Source organism: Chinchilla lanigera, unplaced genomic scaffold (genome assembly GCF_000276665.1).
Source record: "Chinchilla lanigera isolate Chin_1 unplaced genomic scaffold, ChiLan1.0 scaffold00008, whole genome shotgun sequence".
Lineage (NCBI taxonomy): Eukaryota > Metazoa > Chordata > Mammalia > Rodentia > Chinchillidae > Chinchilla > Chinchilla lanigera.
Genome location: NW_004955409.1, coordinates 35,273,541 through 35,290,670, shown reverse-complemented (window position 1 = coordinate 35,290,670; position 17,130 = coordinate 35,273,541). Strand labels below are relative to the sequence as shown.

General features: G+C 38.2%; 1 protein-coding gene across 1 annotated transcript in view; it reads right to left on the bottom strand.

The window, feature by feature from the left end:
- The window catches only part of Stxbp6 (syntaxin binding protein 6 (amisyn)), a gene marked incomplete in the record, with an annotated part of 261,684 nt that overhangs the window by 67,901 nt on the left and 176,653 nt on the right, over positions 1-17,130 (bottom strand).

The window sequence follows — 17,130 nt, the reverse complement described above, 5'->3', positions numbered from 1 at the left end:
ATTACAGCTTGTAGGGAAAGCAGCATACGCGGCTGACAGGCACAAGGCAGGAAACGTGAGGAGGGATGAACTTTAAGGGAAATTAAGGGTCCTGGCCTCCTCAGGGACCTGCAGTGACTGTTTCCAGTTTTACAATCCAGTAGAAGTACCGGAGGCTTCAATGATAATGAGTAATACCTCACCCCAAAGAAATAAACAAATATTTTAAAATTTGAAGGTAACAATATGCAATAGAACAACCATTGTGAATTTCCTACCATCTTGTTTTGAAATTCTGCATCGTTTTTATTGTTTTGTGTTGTTTTATTTTTGTCTTTGTTGTTATTTTTTTCTCTTTAAAATGAAAAAAGAATTTAAAAATGAACTATTTGGCTTTGCAAGGCTATGCAGTTTGTTATATAGTTTACATGTGATTAGGGCTGTACCTGGCATTCTGGGTATAAACCTCTCATGTGAGTTCCTGTCATCATTACACCTGTAGGACCAGGACAATCATTACCCCAGTCTTGAAGCAGCACCTCTCAAGCACCAGAGAGAAGCATCTGGACATTTCTACTTCCCCTTACTTTGTGATTTAAAGAGTCAGGGATGGCAAGATTATGAATTAGGGTCTTAAAAGGGCCTTCCGCAAAGCTCCCCCTGAGTCCTGGATGTAGAAGTTAGTGTGATTAAATAGCAGTGATGACATGAACGATCTCGGGAAAGCATCACATGGGGCAAACAGTTCAGTCCTAGTCACTGCCTTATGGCAGACCATGCATCCATTTGATAGGAATTCTTTATTTTTAATAACTATGTAGATGCTCAACAGATGGCAAAAGAACTCTTGTGGGATGAGGGACAGAAGGCACTTGCTCTAATCATCTGTGGTGATAACAGAACTATGGTTCATGCATTCTATAGCTTGTTTGCAGTTCTGGTGTCCGGGGTCACTGCAATTGGAGAGCAGAGACCAAGAAAAGAAAATGAAAAGTGGTTTGCACACACACCATTCTGCTTGTGCAGATGGAGGTTACCTTACAGTCCCCACTCAGAAGATTGCCTTTATGGCCAGTAATCTTTTGCTCTTTACCAGAATCTATGAAACACTTTTTAAAAAAAGCTTTAAAAATTAGTGCTTTAGGTTACTGCCCATAATTTTAGTTGTATTTGGTTAAAAGCCCCCAATGTCTCCCACCAATTGCACTTACTCTTGTGGCTAAAAACCTATCATCTCCTTCATACTTATGATCAGAGGAAATTTTTGCTCTTCTATCACAAATAGGTTGTCTTACCAGGCTTCAGGCCTGTTATATTCCATTAGGAATAACTGTTCCTCTAAATAAGTCAGCCAATCTTATCAGTGTGCCCAGGGCTCTGTCCATCCATTTAATTTGATTAATTTATTTTTGTGTCTCCTATGGGGCAAAGGGCAGATCTAGTAGATTTCTCTGATAGTTGTGTCCTGCTCTTGTGTTTTCATGTTAAAGTAAACAACATACCTGGGATATATGTAGGCCCTAAAATGTGCTCAAAAGATTAAAGAATGCTTTTCAATACCAGGAAAACATGGGTTCCTGTATTAGACACACACCCCTAAACATACAAAGAAGATTTCCTCTCATTTATGTAAATCATGTGACATTTAAGCATCCTGGGAAACTTGAAGGCTTTCCTTCCAACTCTAGTTAAAGTTTTACCAACTACTGTTTTTATTTCTGGTCTATTTGTTTCCAAGTTGTTCACAGCGTTATAAAAACTCAAACACAATGCAGAGTCACTGTATATTCCTGGTATGTTTAAGATTTCACGTTGCAGGAAGGCAAACTCCATTGGAAGTTTGTCATTAAAATCCGGCAGGCAGGAACCCCACCCACAATGACAAATGTCCACAGAGAATTCCTGAGTAGCTATTACACTATAAAGTGGTCATTTATAAATGACAGTTAACAATTCTATTCATTCCTGTCTTTTTTCTCTATTAGTTTATTCCTTGCCTAATTCTTGGAGTCTAACTAGTTTTCCTGGGCACTGAGCCCAGTTTGGTTAATTTTTGTTTATTGTTATTATCTCCAACATCAATTTTCTATTTTGAAGTAGGTGCCTTAAAATTATATTATTACATACACATTATAAAGAATTAAATAAGGACCTTTCCCTCTGAAATCAAAACACTTTCATGAATATATCTAGAAATTTTGAGTACCACACCTAAAGGAAATATAGTTCAACATCTTTGTTTGGCACTTTTGGGGCCCACAGCTGATAAAAAAAAATAAGTCACTCAAATTTCAGGTGTCTAGTGAAAAACTAATTTACCTTTACTTCTGAAAGAAAGCTAATTGAAAGCACATCCTAGAAATTGTAGCCTAATTACCTAGATCAGTGATATCATAGGGTTATATATCCATCTATTCTCATATTATAGATTTCCAAATCCATTATTCTTAATAACTTTAAACACTAGATGATCAAGATATTGGTATTGTTCTTTCAACAATGACAAGGCAAAGACCTATATATGGGTTTGGAAAAGGGAAGGGTGAGCATAACACTGCCAGGAATGCTGCAGGACACTCAAAATCAGCCCATTCTCTTGGTTCTGTACTCTGACCTCATATCACAGTCCTTTGGCAGGGTCTACAGTAAATACAGTGAGCTGAATGAATTGGAAACTCTGAAGACATGGCCTTGGCATCCATATTTTAAATCTTCCCAGTGACCTTGAGGCACACTAACTGCCAGAAACCACGGAACTTAGGTATTTATTCTTTCACCGAACATTTATGGGACACACAGGTTTTGTGACAATTTGAACTCTGATGAACTGAATTCTGAATCAATAACTTGGAGGGGGAGGGGGGGAGGGGGAAAGAATTATATAGTAGAGCAATACAGTATAACAGGAGGATAACTGGTATATAAGTTTCCTGACATATTGGTGTGGGGGTTTTTTATGGACTGAGATAGAGTTGAGGAAAGTCAGGGAGGCTTCCTGAAGCAACCACATCTCAGGCAACACATCATCAACCACAGTGTGAGCGTCAAGAATTTTCCCCAACCTGGCCTGTTGACTGGCTTGTCCACTCAAACCTAAATACAAAGGACTGAAATACCATTTCAAATAGTCAGTGTATTCCCAAAGCATTTAGAATAAGGTGCAAATCCTTAAACACAACCTGCAAAGCCTGGGTGATCTGGCTCTTGTTACCTCTCCTAGCTCATCTCATTCCATTCTCTTTTTTGTCTATCAAGCTCCAATCGTATTTTGCTCTTGGAAAAGAGCAATTCTTTCCACTTCAGCCTCTGCACATGCTGTTCCCTTTATAGAAATGCTTTTTCTGTTGTTTTCTCATGGTTATCTCTTGTTCACTACTCAGATTTCAGCTTACAGATCAACTTCACTCAAAAACATTTTTGTGATCACTTTATCCAACAAGATTCCACCAGCATGCTATTTCCTTTACTGACCAAGGTTCATTGCAAAAGCAAGCTTATTTCAAGCCCACATAAAATATTAGATGTTTGCTTCCCTTGGGTGAAGAACAATAATCAGACAGGTATCATGTCTCCCAGTGGACAAAGATAATGTTGGATAAATCCATACACAGATCTTCTAAGGTACTTCTCACCAACTTGCAATGTAGTGTCCCAAAAATTGACATACTTTTTAAAACAGCATTTAAATTAAAAAAAAAATCTTTTAACAACTTCCAGCTTTCTTTCTTGAGACTGAAAATATCTCCCTGATAGGGACAGAATTATTGCTGTTATCTTTCCATCATTTTATAGACAAGGAAACTGAGGCCCAGGAAGAGCTGACTTGCTAATGTCACACTGCGAATAGGAAAATTGCAAATGAAATGATGAACTTCCAGTCCATCATTCTTTCTACTATATATATATATATATATATATATATATATTTTTTTTTTTTTTTTTTTTTTTTTTTTTTTTTTTTGGTACTGGGAATCAAACTCATGACCTCAGCCTTGCCAGACAAGTGCTTATGCCACTGAGCTACGTTCCTGGCCCTCTACTATAAATTTTTGCTGCAGTGTCAAACATCACATTTTATTGGGCATGAGATCCTTATTAAATAAGGATTAACTGAATTATATCTTTCTAATAATGATACTACTACTGTGTGTTTTATAGCTTCCTGAATTATTTCCTTAATATTCCCCTTTAAATAAACTGTTTTTTTACTTAGGTTAATGAAAAACAAGATATACTTATGTCATAAATAGATAAACAGCTTTGCCTGCCTGAAATAGAAAATAATAAAAATACAGTTAAGGGTTTGGCATCCGAGGTTCACTATTTGGTAAATTGGGTGATTAGCAGGTGGAGATAGGTGTTAAAGACAGTCACACACAGATGTTCTCTTATATGTACTAAAATACCTTCATTGGAAATGGTATCTCTAGGACTGCTGTGTTGCTCATACTGGGACTCTCTTGATAAGTCAAGGTGTCACATTATCCAAGCTTAATGCTCCCCTTTCCCTTACTCCCCTTCCTAGTAGCCTCTACTTCTTGTACTCTAATAGGAGGCAAGCAGAAACATGGAAGGAGTCAAACCCAAGGTGTTTTGCTCTAACACATCCTGAAAAGGAAATGTGGTTTTCATAGATTTATGCTACCTCTATGGCTTGATCCTACATCTCAGCTATAGTTGAGAAACAACACTATACACTATTATGTCCAGAGTATCATTATTATCATAAGGCAAGTGCTGGAAGACCTCCATTTCATGAACTAATCACCTAAAGAAGTCTTTTAAAATATGGCCCCTCCATGAGACATTTTATAAAAATAAAATCAGACACATGGGTCTCATTTGGCCTTGACTGCACCCAGTAAGAGAATTCTATTTCATTACAAATCAAGAAGCCAGCCAAGAACAAAGTGTATCTAATCATACCAAATAAGTCTGCAGTGAGTCAGGAAGGTAGAATTAGTGGATGGGAGAATAAAGCCTAATGAGGAAAAGAAAAACAGAAATGTATGCTATTTGCATATTATGCAAAACAGGAGAGTAGATCACACTCTCCAAATGATTCTGAGGCAGATCCTCCATTTCAAAGTCCAATGGTTGAGAAATCACTTTTTTTCAAAATGCACACTCTTTCTTCTACAATTTCATTATTCACAGCATCATCTCTCAAATATACCTGAAGGGAAGTTCAGTTTTGCCTAATATACAAGTTGCTATCTAAACCATAAAACATCATTTTAAAGGAAACAAATAATTACTATATAAAAAATGATTACTCACCACCATTATAACCCTTTTATTGTGATGCCTTGGCTCACAAACTTAATTCTTTCCATGATTCTGGAAACTGAACTGGACAAGAACTGAATCAAGTTCAATGCTCAGGTTCAGCGCTGACCTTATAGAGAAATTTGATTTGGTAAGCAAATAGAAACATGGAAAAAATTAAGTTCATAACTGAGGTACCACTCATATCTCACATTTCACTGATACTGTACCTTTACTAACATTTCTATAAACATCTCTTTTACACACTGAACTTAAATCTTATAACTTTGTAGTCATTTCAACAAACCAACAACTCTAAAAAATTAAGTGTGCTAAAGAGCAAATCAAATCCACATTACAGCTTGATTTTAAGGCTGGAGCAGCTCAAATGCAGAATTGACCAAAATGTCATCACGCATATTCTATAGGTAAGTGAAGGGAAGCATGGTGGCAGCCTCAGCTCCTTGCTTAGTAGGAGCCTACAGGACAGACATTTTGATTTCAAGACAGTTGATGTGAAATAAAAACATTGGTAGCAAGAAAAACAAGGAACATTCACATAGATTCTTACCAGTGCCGTTTTGGGTTGTGTTAGAGATAACTGATGAAGGAAACAAAGGAGAGAGGGAGGGGAAACCAAGGAGAGAGGGAGGGGCCAAGGAAGGGAGGTAGAAGGAGAGAGACAGAGAGACAGAGACACAGACACAGACAGCCTCTGCAATATGGCTTCAGGAAGTAAAGGCAAGATTGAGAATGGTTTCTGAGTGCTGATGTGCAGCAGAAAAAGGACAAGGTACAAAATAATTATTTGGAACTAGTTTCCTTAGTGCTCTTCTAAAGCTAATATATGATAATTCTAGTTGGATTTCATAACATGCATGAGAAATACATATCAGGTCTGAGGCTGCACCAGCAATTTCATCAGGTGAAGCAGTTGAATTTTTAAAAGCTTAAAAGCAAAAAATATCCAGATCATTACGTCAAATGCTTCCAGAACAGGGAGATATCATCCCTGCTATACTTCGTGGGAAATGGTACTTTCTCTACGGAACTGATTTTGTTTCTTACACTATTTTTCAAAGTGTGCTATAATTTTGGGACAACATAAATATTTAGACTTCACAGGCTATGTAACTAAAGGTCCCAAAACAGACTAATTCCTGAAATGGTCAGGCTTGTGTTTGGGGCCCTACTGCCTCCTGCTTTCTTTACATCCTTCCCACTTTAGGTCCTGGCAGCTTTCTGGACAGATTCCTGATAGGACCCAAATGGGTCAACAGGATAGTCTTCAATGTGCACATTTTAAGGCAGGATTTTTTGAAAATTAATTCAAAGGAAAAACAACAAAAAATGATGGCATTTTATTCATAATCACCAAGCCAGTGGGGACAGATAGAGAATGCCCTTAAATAGTCCCTGAACCCTTAGTCCTAAGGGGAAGGAAGGCCTAGAATCAGTTCATAGCTTTTTACTATCCAACAGATTCCTTATTTGGTATCACTAGTTCCTAGGTATCCACCATATTCTCATCTCCCCACTGGAGAAGGAGGGGGAGGAGGAGGAGGAGGAAGGGGTGGGGAGGGGAGGAGGAGGAGAAAGAGTTGTTGATGATAATGATGATACAACGTAGGGGAAAATTCTCCAAAGGGAAACCAGCTAAGAACAATTTGCATTGAAAACTTCCTTTACAAAGAACCTTGGACAAGTTCTGCATTAGAAGGAGAATAAGAAATATCTTGCATCAAGCAAAACAAAACCAAGAATATACATTGATTTTTATTTTAAAAGGTATTGTATTTTTTAATGGTAGGTTCAGGAATAGCACAAGTAGTCTTAAAGTATTAACTCTTATGTCTGAAATTAGGAAGCTTAAACCCACAGGGCTAGAGTTTCCCCACTGACCTCCCCAGACTAGGACCATGATGTCATCTATATTACAAATTGATGCTCAGCATTTGTTATTGGATGATTTCTTGATGATAGCCACTCTTTCTGGAGTGAGACAGAATCTCAATGTTACGTTAATTTGCATTTCTCAAATGGCCAGTGATGTTGAGCATTTTTTTGTATGTATGTGTGATGTATGAAGTATGTGTGAATAAATGAGTGGTTTTTTCAACAGAAGAAAGACTAGTTCTTATGCCTATCAGAAGGCATGAATGTTATAGTTTGTGTCTGGATGTCCCCTCAAAGCCTCTTGTGGTCACAGGGAGTTGGGGGGAGGCTTTTTGGAGGCAGCTGAATGTAGAGATTGTGATTGATTCACGCATGGTCCAATGATGGCATTAAGGATGTGAGTGCTACACCCCTCCTAGGGTGGGTTGCCTGCATACAATATAAGGGACAGAAATAGTTTTATCTCTTTTTCTCTGTTGTTGCTTTGGCTGTCTTCTGCCTGCATGAACTGTTCCCCCTCTGCCATGTGCCACCCGGCCTTGGAGCCAGCCAATTATGGACTGAAACCTCTACAAACTGTGAGCTAAATCAATTTTTCCCCCTTTAACTTTGTGTTTCAGGTATTTTGTTGCAGCAATGAGATAAAAGTAGCTGAGGCATATGAAGAAACCAAAAACTTATTTCTTGTTAAATTGTTCAGTTTCAAAATCAAGCCACAGTTTTAAAGGATTTGAGTGATTGTTTACTGGACAAGATTGGTGTCAGAGGGTTACAAGTAAGTGGACAGAAAATAAAAAACCAAGAACCCATAGAAAGACCAAGAGAATAGAAGTAGAGACACCTGGGGGTGAAAATCTCACACAGCAATCTCTTTTCCTGCAGCCTTATTCTATCAGCATCTCTCTTTTTTAAAAAAATAATTTTATCAGAACATTATTTACATACATAATGATCACACTCATCATAGGGAATTTGTACCTGCATATAATATATCCTAATTATTTTTTCCCCATCCCTCTTCTTTCACTTCAATCCCTCTTCCCTTCCCCATTTACAAAACTTTATTTCTATGGTTTTCCTTCCATTCTTTTAATTTTTTAAAATCCCCATTCCTGGATTTAGCTCAGTAGCACAGCCCCTGCCTGGCAAGTGCAAGGTCATGAGTTCGATTCCCGGTACCAGGGGAAAACAAAACAAAACAAAAATAAATAAAATCCCCATTCCCTTCCTTTCCTTCCTCATTCTCCTCCCTTGTTCCCCTTCCTATTTGAACATTTTCTTTCTACTTTCCAATATCTATCCTCCATTTTGGCTCTCATTTATATTTAGGTTTTCTTACACAATGTGATATTTAAACAATAAATGTGATATTTAAGATGTGATATTTACATATGTGTGTCTAATTTATTTTAATTAAAGTTATGTTATCAAGATACATCTATTTACCTAAAAATGTCTCCTGTTTATCCTTTTTTATGGCAGAAAGGTTATACCAATTTACGTTATGACCAACAGTAGAAAAAGGTTCCTGTTTCCCTACAGCCTCAGCAGCATTTGGTAGTAGATGATTTCTTGATGATGGCCATTCTCTCTGGAGTGACATGGAATCTCACTATTGTGTTAATTTGAGTTTCTTGACTAGTCAGTGATGTTGAACATTTTTTTCACATATTTATTTGCTGTTTGTATTTCTTTAGCTGAGAAGTGTCTGTTCATTTCAGATGCCCAGTTTTGGATATGGTCTTTAACTCTGGGGGTTCTTGGTTTTTGAGCTCTTTATATATTCTAGGTATTAATCCTTTGAGGAATATATTACCATCTCTCTTAAGTAATACTGTTTTGTCTCAGCCTCTACAAGCACATGACGTCAGGCTTATGGTTCTTTCAGCAACCCAAGATTTTACATTTCGTTTAATTTTTAACTTCCTTAGAAAATTTCTAGAGGCATTCAAAGGAAATCAATTTATGCCCAGGTGGGGTTATGGGAAAACAAAATATAAAATAAATTATAAAATCTGATTAATATTAGTTATGTAACTTTACATTTTCCATGTAAAGGTTTTACCATGTCTGATTCCTATACGTATGAAACAACCAGGTTCAGGCCAAGAAACAAATGCCCAGGGTGGTGGTGACTACTATATGATTTCTAAAAGAGATTAAATTCAATACTAACCACTATAATATACAATGAAGACAACACAAGGGGTTAATTACAGTCCTGATGTGTTCTTACTTCCTTAATTATGAAAAAAGATGTAAATATCATTTTTGATCTATTCTTAGGAGGGATTAACAGACAGTATCAAAAAACAAAGGCATCAAAGAAGCAGTTACCTTACTCAAGAATAAATTACATTTCTGGGGCTAAAACTGTGAAGCAGATTCCTTTACTGTTATACTTTCTTTTAGCTTTTTGTTATATAGTGAAAAGTGTTGGTTAAACAGTAACTCTCTTCAGGAAAATGTCATACTTGGTAGAAATCCAGCACATATTTTGAAACATTTCAGCCACCTGCAGCTGTGGAAGAGGGCGCTCACTCCCCACTGTGAGGAAGGGTGTGGTTCCGTGCTCCCTCCTATTATAATACCGTGGACCCACTGCTGAGTGTAATCATTCAATATTTTTAGTGCGAAAGAAACAGGAAAAGATGTTATGTGACTATGGCTCTAGCATGTGCTATGTGCGGGAGGGAGGAGGGGCGAGAAGGAGGAAGAAGGGGGAGGGGAAAAAGCATAGAGGGGGCGGGACAGAGAGAAAGTTGAAGATTGCAGAGCAAGCTAGACAATTTTCTAATCGACCAGGTACAAAACATATAATATCAGTAGGTTTCTGGAAAAATCAAAGCTGTTATTACTTAGCAAGCACAAGCTGTCAAATATAATTATGACTATCAGTCAAGCGAAGACAGATTTATCTGCTCTCTACCACAGCTGCTTACTCAATACTTTTAATCATACATTTTAAATGAGAGTATATGTCACTGAAGTGCAAAAAAAGGTGAATGAGGTCACAAAGAACCTGTCACCTTCAGTCTTTACTGTGCTAAATTGGGAAATAAAATCCAGCCAAATGTTCTACTTAAAACAAAGCTCAACTGCATTAATAGAAACTAAGATTAAAACTAGTTGAATTTGGTAAACTTTATGTAATAACTAGTAAAGATAAACACCCATATATTTTATGAGCCAGCAGTTCCAATCCTGTGGCCAGATGTATGAAACAATGGTTTCTGAGGCAGTGTATGCTCAGCAATGGAGGACAGTGATCCGTGAGAGCTGGAAAATGAATGAGGTGAGCCCTACAATTGCCCTTAGGTACTTTTTGATTTTGGTACCAGGAATTGAACTCAGGACCCCGTGCTTGCCAGGCAGGTGTACCACTGAGCTACATTCCTGGCCCCTCTTATATACTTATTTGAGAGAGTTTCCAGGTTATGGTGCAGGGAGGGGGAACCCTGACAGAGAACAGCAGACTCCCTGAATTGAAAAGATTAAGTTAGGAGTGCAAGGAGATCAAGGAGACTAAAGTCCTCAGGACAGAGTGCTGGAGAGAAAGAATTACACAGAAAGAAGATGCCAGAGACCTGTACTGATTTGGACTTCAGTATTCCTCAGAGCAAGAAGGTGCTCTGCCAGCAGGCAGCTCTCCCACTGTACTGCAACGGCAGCTCTTCCTTGGGTCGCCAGCTGCATGTTCTTGATCTGCCAGTCTCCGTAACCATATGAACCAACTCCTTAAAATCAGTTTTTCTCTTCCCACACATAAGTGTGTGTATGTATGTGGTGTGTATGTGTAACACAGATAAATCAGATACTCCTGGATGGGGGATCACGCCAATGAACTCATTACAAGCTAAAAATATCCTAAATTAAAAATGCATTTAGTATACTAAAATCTGAACATCACAGCTTAGTCTTACTTTTAATATGCCCAAAACTTTATGTTAACCAAAAGTTGAGCAAAATCATCTAATACAAAACCTATTTTATAACACAGAACTTATACAATTTACTGAATACAGTATTGAAAGCAAATATGAAAATGGCCACATGGGTACAATTTTATATCATCATCTTCAAGTTGAGCCATTATAAACTGCAAACTGTATACACACTCTATTGTTTCTCTTTCTCTGAAGAACCCTGATTAATACAATAGCTAAAAAGCAAACAAGAAAACAATTCATTTATAATAGGCTTAAAAAGAATAAAATACATAAGAATAAATTTAATCAAAGAAGTGTAAGACTTATACATTGAAAGTTACAAAGTATTTAATGTTTAAAAAAATGTAAATAAATATAAAAACATCTCATGTTCCAGGATTGGAAGAATCAACATTGTTAAGAGAGTGAAACCTCTAAATTAACCTCAAAAACCATACGAAGAGACACACTACATTCATGGGTTAGAAAATCCAATATTATTAAGATGATAGTTCTATCCAAATTGATTTACAGATTTAATGATATCTCCTTTGGGGTTGAGGATACTGGGAATGGAACACAAGGCCTTGTATTCAGTATATCCCTTGCCTTTAGGTTTTTAATTTTTTTTTTTTTTTTTTTTTGAGACAGGGTCCTGCCATGTAGTTCAGACTGGCCTTGAACTCACTGTATAACCTAGGCTGACTTCGAACTGATTCTCTCCTGCCTCAGCATCCTGAGTGTTGGGATCACGCATGTGCAACACCATGCCTGGCTATCTCCAGCCTTTAAAACAAAAAAGAAAACTTTTGTTTTGAGACAGAGTCTTACTAAGTTGCTAAGCTGACCAGGTTGGGCTTCAATTTACAATTCTCCTGCCTCAGCCTCCCTAGTGTTGGGATTACAGGTGCTTAAGAATATCTTAATCAAAATGATAGCAAGCTTTAAAAAATAGAATATGACAAATTGTTTATAAAGGTCATAGGAAAATGCAAAAAGGCTAGAAGAACAAAAACAACTTTGAAAAAAGTTGGAGAGCTTATACCTGATTACACTTGTTCTAAGATGGAACTAATTAAGAGGATACGGTACTGGCAGACTCAGATCCATGGAACAGAACAGAGAGGTAGGAAAAAGACCCTGCACATATGCAGAAACCTGGGTTTCAACAAAAGTGCAAAGGTAATACAGTGAGGAAAGCACAGTCTTCTTAACAAATGATACTAAGACAAATGAATCTCCATAGGTAGAAAACGAATGGACTTCAAGGTAAAAATCTTTGTGACTTTGGACTCAGTAAAAATGTCTTATATGTGACACTAAATGCACAATTCATGAAAGAATAAGTACGATTTCATGAAAAGTGAAATATTTTCTTCAAGATAACAAAAAGACAAGTTATAAACTGGGAGAAAATATCTGCAAATCACTTAGCTGATAAAGAACTTCTGTTGAGATAATCTGTTTAAAACTAAAAACTAAAGGAAAAAAAAACCAATTAAAAAAGAAAGCAAATGACTGGGACACACACATGACTGAAAGACTTGCAGGCCTGAGAATACTGCAGTGCTACAGCACCTGCCCAGCATGCATGAGGCCCTGAGTTTGAAGTCTAGCACTGACTCTCTTTTGGAACATTTCTCCACTAATTATCTTTCCTCTTAGTGGAAGCTTACATCTTTCCTTCTTCAGATTTCTATTCTACTTGAAAACAGGCCCACTATTGCCCTTTCTTATGAGAATGTTTCATTGTGAAGGCAGCCCTCAAACCCTGCTGTTCCTTCCAGAAATGTGCTGGTGAGACACAATGTGTGCTTCACTCTCTGCTCCTCTCCTTCCACCTACTTCCTCAACCCACCGCTTTCCCACTTCTTGATACTCTCCAAAACCTTCCCAGTGAGGATGAAGACACCTGATTATAAAACCCTGTATCAGTCAGGGTTTATTGGAGAAACAGATATAACGGGGGCTGGGGATTTAGCTCAGTGGCAAAAGCGCCTGCCTGGCAAGCGCAAGGTCGTGAGTTCCGTTCCCGGTACCGGAGAAAAACAAAAAAACAAAACAAAAAAAAAAGAAACAGATATAACACAAGATGTACAATTATAAGAAATTACAAGATTGGTTTACAACAGTCAGCCAGAGAGTTGTATGAGGAAGGGTGCAGAGCGTGTCTGCACACTGAAGACCGGAAGAATCAGTCCAGGGTCTGGAGTTCACCGTAGAGTTCCATGCAAGTCCGTACCAGGAGGCCAATGAGTCTGTGATGGAAGGCTGAAGGATCCAAGGTGGAAGCTGAAGAGTCTGCACTAGAAGCTAGGAGACGAAATCCAAGCTGAAGGTGAAGGCTGGAGCTCCTCCAAAAGGAATGGAAGTTCCTCTGTCCTTCTTCATTTCCCTTTTATATTATCTAGGTGATGATCCACCCTAGGATGGCTCCTCTGCACCCTAGGGTGTAGAATTGCTGAGCCAATTGCTGAGTCAAGTTTAGTTATGCTTCTAAACTTCTCAAGTTGACAAATCAATCAACCACTACAAACCGCATGACCTTACTCTGTTTTCATAGGCCTTGTTGTACTGCACTCCTCTGTAAATCTAGCAAAACTCTGGGATGGTTAACTTTAATATGTCAGCCAGAAGGGTCAAAAAGCATCCAGATTAAACATTGTTTGTGGGTACATCTGTGAAGCTGCTTCCAGATGAAATTAGCAGTTAAATCAGTAAACTCAGCAACACAGAGTGAGAAGCTATCATCTAATTTATTGAGTGCCTATAGGAAAAAAAAGGCTGAGGTAGGGACCATTTGCAGCTTTTCTCCTTCCTTACTGCTTGAGCTATGACATCTCATTTAATCTTCTCTTGTGTCTGGACTGGGATTTGCATCATCAGCTACTTCAGTTCTTAAGTTTTTGGACTTGAACTGAATTATACTACAAGTTTTCCAGGTTCTTCAGCTTACAGATGGCAGTTCATGAGACTTCTTAGTCTTCAAAATCTTGTGAGTCAAGTCTTCATAATAAATCCTAAATATATGGGAGATTCTGTAGGTTCTGTTTCTCTAGAGAATACTGGCTAATATAAATCCCAAGGCATTTTTCAGGCACAACAAGCTCTTTGAGCATAGCAGTTTGTGTGAAGACCCAAAGGTAAGAAAGGACTCTCCTTGTTTAAAGAAGAGCAGGTTGAGAAAACACTGTGAGGCAAGGAGAGAATGAGCAAGTTCATGGGCAAAAGCCAAGTGCAGACCATTGAGACAGAGGTACATAAGGCTTTGTAAACATGAACTGGGAGCATATTTTTAAAACTATTGTCTAACTGCTATAGGGTAAACAGATCTTGGCAGAAGTAGGCTTGGAAGCAGGGATAGCACTTTAGAACTTCTGCGGTAGTCTAGGAGAGAGGTGACAGCAGTGGCTTAGACCAACCGGCATTAGTAGAGACAGAGAAAAAAGGGGATAGGCTCTCCTACTGTCCAAGCTGCATACCCTCCGGATGAAAATCATCAAGATCGTTGCCCAGTCCTAGTCATCTTTGCACTCCAGTGCCTCGTGTGTTGGAGGCTATAGTTGATTAAACATTTGCATTTTGTACATATCAGAAAAAAGACCCTATCTTCCTTGCATTTTTATTTATGTGAATGTGCTGTCTCATCTACTAGTTTATAATTACCCAGAGAATACAAGACTATGTTTTTGCATTCTCCAAAGCACTTGGTATTCGTGCCTTATTCAGAGTTCCAACTCAAGTATATGACACATTGTATGTCTCATTGCCCATCAGAAATAATCAAGGATCATGGTATGTAATGATGACTGTGGTTAGAAATATCTCACCTGCCCTACTGTTTTTGGTCATGTCTCTGTTTTTTTTAAAATTTTTTTTTCTTTTTAAAATTGAGGGTGATTTAAGATAGGCAATGGTGGGGACAATCAGTAGGCACATCTGACTACCAAATTCTGACACGTAGTTAAAAGTTGCCTCTACTGGAAAGCCTGCATATCTATAGCTCCGTGACTTTTGCTGCAAACTCCAAGGTGGAACACATTGTTATACATGTCATTAGTATTTATGTAGCAGCCTAGGAATCATTTCTGAAATAAATGATGCCACTTGTGTTAAATGGTTTCTTCCCAAGAAAAATCCCTGGGGTCTTTCCAAAGCACAGCCTTGATGAGGATTCAGAACAAAAGGAGTAAAACACCTGACCCTATAGTGCTGGATGAGTGGCGATGTGCTCAATTTTCTCTATTCAATTCCCCACTGAGATTTCCCACATAAATCGCAGCATAATTGGAGGACAAACTATTTTAAGGAGATGAGGCAAAACTGTCAATATGTTAGCCCTTCTCTAAACTCAGTTATGATGTTTGCAAGCCGTTATTTATTTGTCCCATGGAATTGTCTTTCTCAGATGTACAACCGAGGTCATGGACTAACTGAATCAGAGAACAGATGCCGTATTGGGCCAATATTCCACAACAAAGAGAGAAGCTACTGCTCTCAGTAAATGTCAGAGGTAGTTAGTAAATTTGGTTACTATGGGGCTCAAGGTTATAGCTAAGTGCTTTTTTAACCTTTTAGTGCCTATACGATAGAGTGAGTTCCTCAGTTTTACTGGATGTCACGATGCGTCTACTCTTGGCAGGGTAAAGACATTATATGAACAGCAAGAAACAGCATTATGGATAAATAGGGTGCCAGGCAGAGAACAAACTTATTAAAGCATCATGCGTGACAGTAAGTGAACATACTAACTGAGTTCTCAAACTTTCATGATACTGATTTGGTATAAAAATTAGTGCATTTTGACTGAAATTTGGGGCAGAAATCACCATCTTTGCATTGTAAGGTCACCAGTACCAGTTTTAAAGCAAAAGTTAGTGAGCAGAGTGCCAGGGTCCTCATTTTGTAAATATCTTCAGCCTGTACAAGAGGAGGGCAGGGAGATGGTGTGAGTGCTACACCAGCCCTAGGGCGGGTAGCCTGCATACAATATAAGGGAGAAGAGGCTTGCTTTCTCCCATTTGCTCTTGTTACTTTTGTATCTTCATCTACCATGAACTACTGCAACCTCTGCCACATCACTCTGCCTTGAAGCCAGCTGAGTATGGACTGAAACCTCTACAAACTGTGAGCTAAATATACCTTTCCTCCCTTGACTTTGGGCATCAGGTATTTTGTCCCAGCAATGACAGAAAAGTAACCAAGACAATTTAAAGAGAAATTTTTGAGATAGGATTTCACTATGTAGTTCAAACTGGTCTTGACCTCACTATGTAGTCCAGGCTGGCCTCAAACTCACAATAATCCTCCTGCCTCAGCATCCTAAGTGCTGGAATTAAAGGCACGCACCACCACTCCTGGTTGATGAGCGGTCAACTACGTAAATCTGTTGTCAACAAAACACTAAAAATTGTAACTCCTATTGACCCCTTCGGAAGCAATGTTTTATACTCTCTAATGCAGAAGTGAAGGTTCTGCTCAGCTTATGATACCAATTTGACATAATTAAAGTTTATTTAACTGATTTTACAAGTATGGTTTGCACTTCTGCCTATGTAATCAAGCTAATACAGAATTATAGACATGGAAGATACCTCAAGAGGTTTATCTTCTATTCTGTGTCTTTCTTTTGGGCATGTATCCTCTAAGAGGTATTATACAGATGTTTCTTTTAACATTTTTCCATTTTCATAACAGTAACTTGTGCAGTTGAGGATGCAGCTCAGTGGTACAGCACTTGGTTGGTGAGTGCAAGCCCCTAGATTTGATCTTCAGCACCAAAACCAAACCAAACCAAAACACACACAAAAAAAACTCATTATAACTCACTTCAATAGCTAAAACCCCTCATCAACAAGAATCTCTCAGCATATGATTATACCATTTGCATTTATGTATTTTTCACATCCTTGACCGTTGTCATTTAAATGACCCCAGCTTTTTCCATGTTAAAACCTTCCTGGTGGGGCTGGGGATTTAGCTCAGCAGCAAAGCGCCTGCCTGGCAAGTGCAAGGTCGTGAGTTCGGTTCCCGGTACCGGAGAAAAACCAAAAAAAAA